Source organism: Chiloscyllium plagiosum, chromosome 2, assembly GCF_004010195.1.
Source record: "Chiloscyllium plagiosum isolate BGI_BamShark_2017 chromosome 2, ASM401019v2, whole genome shotgun sequence".
Lineage (NCBI taxonomy): Eukaryota > Metazoa > Chordata > Chondrichthyes > Orectolobiformes > Hemiscylliidae > Chiloscyllium > Chiloscyllium plagiosum.
The window spans coordinates 141,741,275-141,751,547 of NC_057711.1; the positions used below are offsets into that span (position 1 = coordinate 141,741,275).

General features: G+C 44.1%; 1 protein-coding gene across 1 annotated transcript in view; it reads right to left on the reverse strand.

Moving 5' to 3' along the window:
• The window catches only part of slc20a2 (solute carrier family 20 member 2), a 92,933-nt gene extending 83,711 nt beyond the window's left edge, over nucleotides 1–9,222 (reverse strand). The window contains exon 1 of the mRNA XM_043719864.1: nucleotides 9,007–9,222. The gene's annotated coding sequence lies outside the window, so the exon portion shown is untranslated. The remainder of the gene's footprint in view (nucleotides 1–9,006) is intronic.
• Nucleotides 9,223–10,273: the final 1,051 nt, after the last annotated feature.

Below are 10,273 nucleotides of genomic sequence, written 5' to 3' on the forward strand. Positions count from 1 at the left end.
CAATTGAGCTTTGTCCGAACACACGAAATAGGAATGTTAGACAGCCAAACAGCCCCAAATCCATTCTGCCATTCAGGGAGGTCATGAATTCCTTGCATTTTGAATTCCCCTCAAAGGATAGCACCCCATTGGCCATTTTGATAAAGTTAGTTTGTACAGTCTGTTCTGTTATAACATGTATTCCTTCAATGAAGATTGGCTTTAATGCGATTGAAGAATCATTTGTAGAACGCAAACTTTCCTTACTTGCATTGGCTATAACATGATTCCAGCCCCATTAGTTTAAATGCTGTGGCTATAATGCCATTTTCTTATAACGCGAGATTGCACAAGAACAGAACTACTGTATTATATCAGAACTGACATTAGCACATAGTGAATCGTGCTGAAACTCCTAGATTCCCCAAAATTCCACTTGCTTTCCGTGACATTTCTCTTCTTCCTGACAGCTGCACATTTCCCCACTTTATACTCCAGCTGCCTTTTTGCTTACTTCACTCAACCCATTGGCAAACTCCTTATGACTTCATAGCCTACTTTAACCACTTGTGTCTTCCCACAAGTTTCACTGGCATACCTTCACACCAATCAATGAAAATTGTGAAAAAGTTGAGGTCACAGTACAGACCTTTGTACACTCACGCCTTGCCAATTAAGAGATGTGGGCATGCTGTGTGTTTTCTCCTTTTAATAAAAGTTTCAATTGCTGCTTCATCTTCTGATTATCCATGATTTTTCTAACTGCCCAGCTATAACCTTACATTCCCACATCTTCCCCTATGAAGGGCAGATGTCATGCTCACTCATCCTACCTATTTGTTTACTGCTTCCCTTTTCGAATAGTGGAACCTTTCTTCAATCTATGCTGTCACTGCACAGTTCTAATGCTTTTTAAACTTAAGTCTAATGCTCTCTAATGGATGGCAGGCCCTTCTTTAGAATTCAGTGGGATGTATAATGAGTATTTTGAAATATCTTAATGTCTGCTGCTGCATCTCTAATAACCTATCCCCTAGATCACTTTAGCTAGCTTGGTTTTCATGCCCACATTGTTGCCCATTTGAAGTTAAAGTATTAGCAGTAGACAGTTTTCTCCTTTCAACCAGGATGTCAAATTCAATTATATTGGGGTCATTGCTACGAAAGACTATCTCTAAAGCTTATTAATGACTCCTGTCACATATATTCAAATCAGTTTTTTGCAATCTGTTCAGTTCCAAATTGTGCTACTGTAAGAAATCTCAAGCATTCAATAAACTTTAGGCTACTGATTTTTCTTCATTTGTAAATTAAAGTCTTAATGATCACTGCCATCCCTCTAATCACATATTCAAATTTCATCTTGCATACAGTATCCTGCCTTGTGGTTAGTTAGGAGACTTCTTTCCTCCTCTACACCAATCAAAACTAACTGCCCTGATCTCCTGAAAAAAGTTTACCTCTACCAATGGTAGAGATGCAGAAACAAGTAAAGATGAAACTAAGTAGGAACACCAGTTTAGAAATGAAAGTACTTGTGGACTGGAAGCCAGATTAGGTCAGTGAACTTAAATGCGTAAACTGTTTAGTGACAGCCAGAGGCTTTCCCCAGTTGTTTGCTTACAGCGTCAAATACTTGTGAAAGTTAGGTCAGCCCCTTTACCTCTCTGTTTGAGGTACAAACAACTTGTGGGAGCATTTTCAATTCACTCCTTCCATCCATAAAACAATTTTAGTTTTTTAAAAATCACTAATTTACTTGTTTCAAACTGTTGAAATCAATATTTAAGTATCATTTTATTTTCACTTAATTTGAAATTAATAAATTAGAGTAAACCAGTAAATTTAATAGCATGTACAGCCTTGTGTACAAACAATCAACTGACAGGATGACAGTTGCCCATTTCATGTACAGAACTCCAGAGCAAAAACACAGACTAAATATACCTTGAACAATTTTATGACTAAAGATGTCTACAAAACATGAGCGACCGGGAGCCGTATACACTTTTTTAAAAAAGGAGATGGCAGCAGTGTGATTTTATAAAAATACAAAATAGAATTTCTACAATTCTAATCAAACTGTAGAATCATTTAAGAGTCTAAACAAGAACATGTGCAAGACTCTGGGAAGAGTTGACCACAGACTTTATGTAATATCAGTAAAATGTAAAGATCAGTGACGCATACATTATGACAACCGCTTTCTACACAAAAAAATCCCAACACTCTTCACATGAATGTTATCAAACAAATCAGACAAACCTCAATGAGATTACAGCATGTGCTTTAAAAATGTTTCAGTAACAGTGAAATTAATTTTCACAGATGAATTACAAGAATTCATTCAGGACAGTATTCTGGAACAATTTTTATAACAAAGAACAAGGGAACTTGGAAAGTTAGTGGTAATATCTTGGGGACAGCCCATAGCACAGTAGAGGTGTTGTTGGACATTAGAATATTTGAAGGTGGACAAATCTCCTGGTTCTGGTCAGATATATCGAAGAACCTTGCAGGAGGCAAGAGAAGAAATTGCAGGGGGGCTGGCTGACATCTGTATCATAATTAGCCACAGGAGAGGTCCTGAAAGATTGGAGGGTAGTGAATGTTCTGCCATTATTCAAGAGCTGCAAAAAAAAAAAACTGGAACTATAGACCAGTAAGCCTAACATCTGTGGTAGGTAAGTTACTTAAGATTCTCAGATAAGACATGCATGCATTTGGAAAGACTGTTCGTTTGATTAGGAGTGGTCAGCATGGCTTTGAGTGGCAGATCATGCCTCACAAATTTAAGAGTTCTTTGGAGGGACTGGACATAGTCTATATGGATTTCAGTGAGGCCTTTGATAAGATTGCACATGGTAGGCTGCTCTGGAAGGTTAGACCACATGGAATCTGGGGGAGCTGGCAAATTGGGACACATTTGGTTTGACGGGAGGAAGCAGAGGGTAGTAGTGGAAGCATGCATGCCAGGCTGGAGGCCTGTGACTAGTGGTGTGCTTCAATAGTCTATGCTAGGCCCATTGCTGTTTAATACAAATCGGTGATCTAAGTAAGAGAATGTATAAGGCATGATTAATAAATTTGCAAGTGACACTAAAATAGGCAATATTGGGGACAGAGGAAGGATCTTAAACTGTAGAAAGTGCTTCTTCAGCTGTGAAGAAAGTGAGGACTGGAGATCAGAGCTGAAAATGTGTTGCTGGAAAAGCGCAAAAGTCAGGCAGCATCCAAGGAGCAGGAGAATCGACATTTCAGGCATGAGCCCTTCAGGAATGAGGAAAGTGTGCCCAGCAGGCTAAGATAAAAGGTAGGGAGGAGGGACTTGGGGGAGGGGCTCTAGAAATGCGATAGGTGGAACTCTTCCTCCAGCCGTCATGTTGCTATAGTCTGGCGATGGAGTCCAAGGACCTGCATGTCCTTGGAGTGGGAGGAAGAGTTGAAATGTTGAGCCATGGGGTGGTTGGGTTGGTTGGTCTGGGTGTCCGAGGTGTTCTCTGAAACGTTGCACAAGTAGGTGGCCTGTCTCCCCAATATAGAGGAGGCCACCCTCCTTGATCAACTTGATCAGCTGTGGGCCAAGTAATGGCAAATGGAACTTAATATACAGAGGAACTGCTTATCCAGCAAGATCACAAGTCCCAATGCTTGGCTAAACTATTATTTGGCATTTAAATATCCAAACAAAATACTCCCCACCCATGTCCTTTGAATAATTGAGGTTCCTCTGTAGTATATGTGAAGTGTTGCATTTTGGAAAGCTGAATCCAGGAATATAGTGAAATTGAGATCTTGAGTTCGGGCGCACTGTTCTCTGAAAGTAGTCACAGGTAGACAGGGCAGTGAAGGCAGCTTTTGGCACACTGGTTTTCATTGGTCAGGGTACTGAGTAGAGATGTTGGGAAGTTATGGTGCAATTGTACAGGACATGGGTGAGGCTGCACTGAGTATTGTGTACAGTTTCGGTCACTTTGCTGTAGGAAATATTAACTAGAAACAGTGCAGAAGAAGCTTACAAGGACACTGCCAAGGACAAGGCCCTGAGTTATAGGGAGAGGTTGGACAAGCTAGACTTGTTTTTTTCCTCCTCTCTTTAGAGGAGACTGAGGGGGAAATCGAATAGAAGTATGAGATCAGAGGCAAGGATAGGGTGAATGCAAATCAGTGGGGAAAAAGGATGAGGGCATAAAGGTAAGAGGGGGAAAAAATAAATGGGAATCTGAGGGGCAACTTTTAAGATGGTGGTACACATAGCCACTACTGCTGGCAACTCATTCTGAGGCATATACATTAACACTTAAAAGGCATTTTGACAAACACATGAATGGGAAAGGTTTAGAAGGATATGGGCCAAGTGCTGAAAAATGGGGTTAGTGTGGATGGACATTAGTTGGCATGGACCAGTCTGGGCCAAAGGACCTGCTATTGAACGGAATCTATAAGCCATACTGGATGTAGTGACAAGTGGTAACCCAGAATTAGTTAATATGACAACAATGTTCTGCAAATAGTGATCATAACATGACTGCATGATATTGAATCTGAAAGTGAATATTTTTATAAAAAGAGAAACCTAGATTAAGTGGCTATAGTAAAATAGGCTCTTCACAATTGGATAAACAAAAATATTGGGACAATCCAATTCATATAATCACAGGAACATTTTCAGACTAATCTACCTTTGACATCAACCAGATGGAATTTTGCACACTATAGAACTGCATGACTGAGGAACATAAATACCTCCAACAGTGTAAAGAATTCTATAAAACTGCAAACTACATAAACTAAGTGCTGAAGATACTATGACAGCTAATTTTTCATCAAATAGGACTCCAATTCATATAGCACAAACAGACCCTCCCTCCAGCCAGTCCATGCCAACCGTAATCCAAAACTAAACTTTGCCCACACACCTGCTCTTAGCCCATATCCGTCCAAACATTTCTTATTCATGGACTTATCCAAATGTCTCAATGTTCTAACAACTTCCTTTTTGAAGTTCATTCCATACACAAACCATTATGTAAAAGAATTGGCCCCCCCATGTCCTTTTATTAAAATAAGTCTTCCTCCTCTCTCCTTAAAAAAATATGCCACCTAGTCACAGTCATAGACTTACAGCATGGAAACAGACCCTTCAGTCCAACATGTCCATGCTGACCAGATATCCCATCCCAACCCAATCTAGTCCTACCTGCCAGCACCGGGCCCATATCCCTCCAAACCCTTCCCATTCAAATGCCTCTTAAAATGTTGCAATTGTACCAGCCTCCACCACATCCTCTGGCAGCTCATTCCATACACTTACCATCCTCTGCGTGGAAAAAGTTGCCCCTTAGGTTTTTAATATATCCTTCCCCTCACCCTAAACCTATGCCCTCTAGTTCCGGACTCCCCGATCCCAGGGAAAAGCCTGTCCATTTATCCTATCCATGCCCCTCAAATTTGTAAACCTCCAAGGTCACCCCTCAGCCTCAAACTCCAGGGAAAACAGCCCCAGCCTGTTCAGACTCTCCCTATAGTTCAAATCCTCCAACCCTGGCAATATCCTTAAATCTTTTCTGAACCCTTTCAAGTTTCACAACGTCTTCCCGATAGGAAGGAGACCAGAATCTCACGCAATATCCCAACAGTGGCCTAAACAATATCCTGTACAGCCACATGACCTCGCAACTCCTGTACTCAATACTCTGACCAATGAAGGAAAACATACCAAACGCCACCTTCACTATCTACCTGCGACTCCACTTTCAAGGAGCTATGAACATGCATTCCAAGGTCTTTGTTCAGCAACACTGCCTAGGACCTTACCATTAAGTGTATAAGTCCTGCTAAGATTTGCTTTCCCAAAATGCAGTACCTTCCAGTTATCTCAAATAAACTCCATCTGCCACTTCCCAGCCCATTGGCCCATCTGGTCCAGTTCCTGTTGTAACCTGAAGTAACCTTCTTCACTGTCCACTACACCTCCAATTTTGGTGTCATTTGCAAACTTACTAAGTGTACCTCTTATGCTCACATCCAAATCATTTATGTACATGACAAAATGTAGAGGGCCCAGCACCAATCCTTGTGGCACTCCACTGGTCAAAAGCCTCCAATCTGAAAAACAACCCTCCACCACCACCCTAAGTTCTACCTTTGAACCAGTTCCGTATCCAAATGGCTAGTTCTCCCTGTATTCCATGAGTTCTAACCTTGCTGATCAGTCTCCCATGAGGAACCTTGTCGAATGCCTTACTGAGGTCCATATAGATCACATCATCTGCTCTGCCCTCCATCTTCTTTGTTACTTCAAAAAAAAAACTCAATCAAGTTTGAGAGACATGACTTCCCACACACAAAGCCATGTTGACCATCCCTAATCAGTCCTTGCCTTTCCAAATACATGTACATCCTGTCCCTCAGGATTCCCTCCAACAAATTGCCCACCACAGATGTCAGGCTCACCGGTCTAAAGTTCCCTGGCTTGTCTTTACCGCCCTTAAACAGTGGCACCATGTTTGCCAACCTCCAGTCTTCCAGCACCTCATCTGATACAAATATCTCAGCAAAAGGCCCAGCAATCACTTCTCTAGATTCCCACAGTTCTCGGGTACACCTGATCAGATCCTGGGGATTTATCCATCTTTAACCGTTTCAAGACATTCACTTCCTCCTCTAATCTGGACATTTTGCAAGATGTCACCATCTATTTCCCTACAGTCTATATCTTCCATATCCTCTTCCCCAGTAAATACTGATGCAAAATATTCATTTAGTATCTCCCCCATTTTGTGGCTCCACACAAAGGTCACTTTCCTGATCTTTGAGGGGCCCTATTCTCTCCCTAGTTACCCTTTTGTCCTTTAATATATTCATTAAAACCCTTTGGATTCTCCCCCCTCCACCCTAGGGAAAAAGCACCTGCCACTGACCTTATCTTATACCCCCTCATGATTTTATAAACCTCTTATAAAAAGGTGACTTTAATCTGCTACACTTCAATGAAAAAAGTCCCAGCCTATTCAACCTTGCCCCATACCTCAAACCCTCCATTCCCAAAACATCCTGGTAAGTCTCTTATGAACTCTCTCTCTAGTTTAATAACATCCTTCCTGTAAGAGGGCAGCCAAAAGTAGATGCAGTACTCTAGAACAGGCCTCACCAACATCTTGTACACACACATCATGGCATCCCAGCTCCTATACTCAAATGAAGGCAAGCATGCTAAACACCTTAACCATCTTGCCCATATTTGACCCAAATTTCAAAGAATTATGTACCTGAAAACCTAGGTTTCTCTGTTCCACAACACTACCCAAGTCCCTACTTTTAACTGAAAGTCTTGCCCTGGTTTGTTTTACTCTTAAGACTGATCAGATCTGAAGACTGCAATAGATTTAAGGTATTGTTTTAATTCTAGACTTCCTACATCTACAGCATTTTGCTTTTATTGCAGACTTCAGGTTAGTTTAGCTGAACACCATGCACATAGGATCCTAAATATCTACAAGTAAATCATAGCATGTGCCCAAGCAAAAGATTAGATTAGACTACTTAGTGTGGAAACGGGCCCTTCGGCCCAACAAGTCCATACCGACCCTCTGAAGAGTAACCCACCCATACCCATTCCTCTATCACTACGGGCAATTTAGTATGGTCAATTCACCTAACCTGCACATTTTTGGACTGTGGGAGGAAACCCGTGCAAACCTCACACAGACAGTTGCCCGAGGTGGGAATTGAACCCACGTCTCTAGTGCTGTGAGGCAGCAGTGCTAACCACTGTCACCATGCTGCAAGTGACTCAAATACTCATTGAGTTAACAAAAAACTTATCTTCCTAAACATGCAGAATATTGCTTGCAGACATTAAACTTAATGATAAAACACATGGCAAGCAGTACTGCAGATTGGGGGCAAAGGGTTGAGAAGTATAGAGATCAGACTGGGCCCCATCTCTGTACTCACTGTTTGGTCCTTTCTGGTTAAATCCCATTGGACAGGGTGGTTAAAAACTGGGTGCAACTCAGGAACTTAAAGATGTTTGCATTCAGCTTGAGCTTTACCACAGCCATTAGTACCTGACCACCTAACGATCTCATCTCAATTTGCTTTCAAACCACAAGTTGCCTTAGAATGGCCCTTAACTGCCGGTGATGCAGGAGAGATGTCAACCTGGGGGTCTTTCCACCTAAAATGGAAATTCCAGCAGAAGCAGGAAGGCATGGAGTTGACCATTTCTCTTCTCTTCCCCCCCGGAAATGGGGGGCTGGGGGACGATAAGGGCTGCAGGGCTTGCCAGAAGCAGCACGCGAGTGGCAGTTGTGGGGGTGGGGAGCTGCGGTGGTCAGTGTCACGCGCAGACACGATGGGGGGGTGGTGGGGGGGTGAATTCAGAACCGCGCGTGGTCACGCAGTGTTTGTGCGGGTTGTCAACGCCGACACACGCGCTCGGGGCGGGTGGCGTCAAAGTCGCAGGCGGGAATGGCCAGCGCCACGCGCGGACACTCGGGTCAAAACCGCACGGGGAAGTGTATGGGGGGGGGGGAAGGAAGGTGTTGTTGGCTAACGTCGCGCGCGGATACGGGATTGGGGACTTTGGGGTTGGAAGGACAAATGTTGCGGGCTCCCGCGCGCCGCGCTCCCGTCACCCAATGTGTACAATGGGGGGTGGGCCGGCGGAGTTCCGAGTTTGGTGTGGAGCGCGGGCCCGGCGCACATGGGGCAGGTGAAGCTCGCGCTTCCAGTGTGCGGTCGGTGTAAACACGGAGCCGTGCCTCAATGGTGCGAGGGGTCACTGGGTCATCTCGCGCTTCTTTCCCCCCCCCCCCCCCCAAAAAAAACGATCGTCAACGGACTGAGGAAAACGGAGCAACAATCTGGGGGGGGGGGGGGGGTTATAATCTCCTCCCACCGACACCGGCGTGCGGCCGTGAAGAGGTGACCCCCGCCCCTCTACGACTAGGTGAAAGGAAACAAAACAAGAACAAGTTTCATTCAACAAACTTGGCGGCGCCTGGGGCCTCGGTCACTCACCCCCCCCTCAAATGCCAGAACCGTTCCCCAACAAGCGATGTCTTGTCCCGCACTCGCCCCGTCTGCGTGAGTCGGCGGCCTTCCCGGGGGTGGGTGGTAAAGGGCTGTTTCTCCGCTCACGGCAGGTTCGGTCTGAGTGAGATGCCGGCCTCCGGGATGGTCTACACCGCCATGTTAACCCGAGTGCGAGCAGGAGGGAGCGGCTCTTTATAGCAGCTGGGTGGGGGGGTGGGGGGAGGGAAGGAGGAGCGGCCACTCGGTGTCCTGTGGGTGGGAACGACAGAGCTCTCTCCCTCTCTCAGACAGACAAGTGCTTGTTTACTCAAAGGAGAAGCAACCTTCCCCTCTTCCTTCTCTAACGCACACTGCACTCTGACGTGCAAACCATCACACCGGTATTTGTCAGGAATATCGGCTAAAGCATAAACTCACTGCTGGAACAACACACACACACCTGCTGTAACCACACCACATTCAGCACCAGTTGGGAATACCCCAGCTCCAACATCATTTCACCCGTTGAAGGTATTGTAGAAATATTGCAAGTTGTTGTGCCAGCTGCCGTATCATAGCCACTGACTCATAACCCGACCTTATTTACAAACATCAACTCCAATCATTCCATTGACGCCAGGATCAAAAATATCAGAAACGCCAGCAGCCATTCCAGTCACATCGGATCTACACACGTTCTTTTGCTTTAAAAAATGCTAGAAATAATCATGCTACAAGTAATCACCAACAGCGGCTCCAAACGTATGGTGCTACCTGGCTTAAGCCATACCAGAACCATCATTTCGCAAACCAATGAAGTGAGCTTGCTTTGGAAGTCCAGCAGATGGATGCAGGTCTGGTACAGAATACAAACTATTCTGAAGGGATTCTTTCGTGCAGAATGTCTCCTGATGTCACTGCCATAAGGTACTTCACTGCTTAAAAAGAGGCACGGCCAAAAAAAACCTATAAATTCTGAAAGAATAGAAAAACTTAGTTGGAATCTGAGGCAAGGCAACCTGCATTAGTTTAGATCCCGAGAGTAGTGTGGCCATTTGAAGCATTATCCACCCCACAAGTGCTTTATCCCTGATGTGTTGCGTTTATTGACCGTTTTCCCAGATGTATTGAAGTGTAACTACAGTCAATCAGAATCTATAGGCCCAGAAAAGATTACCGTAAACCATCCACAACCATGGTTAGCACTTTACCCTTACCCAACTTTGCTCAATTTAGATATTATTTGAGAAACTAAATTATTAAAACAGTTCTA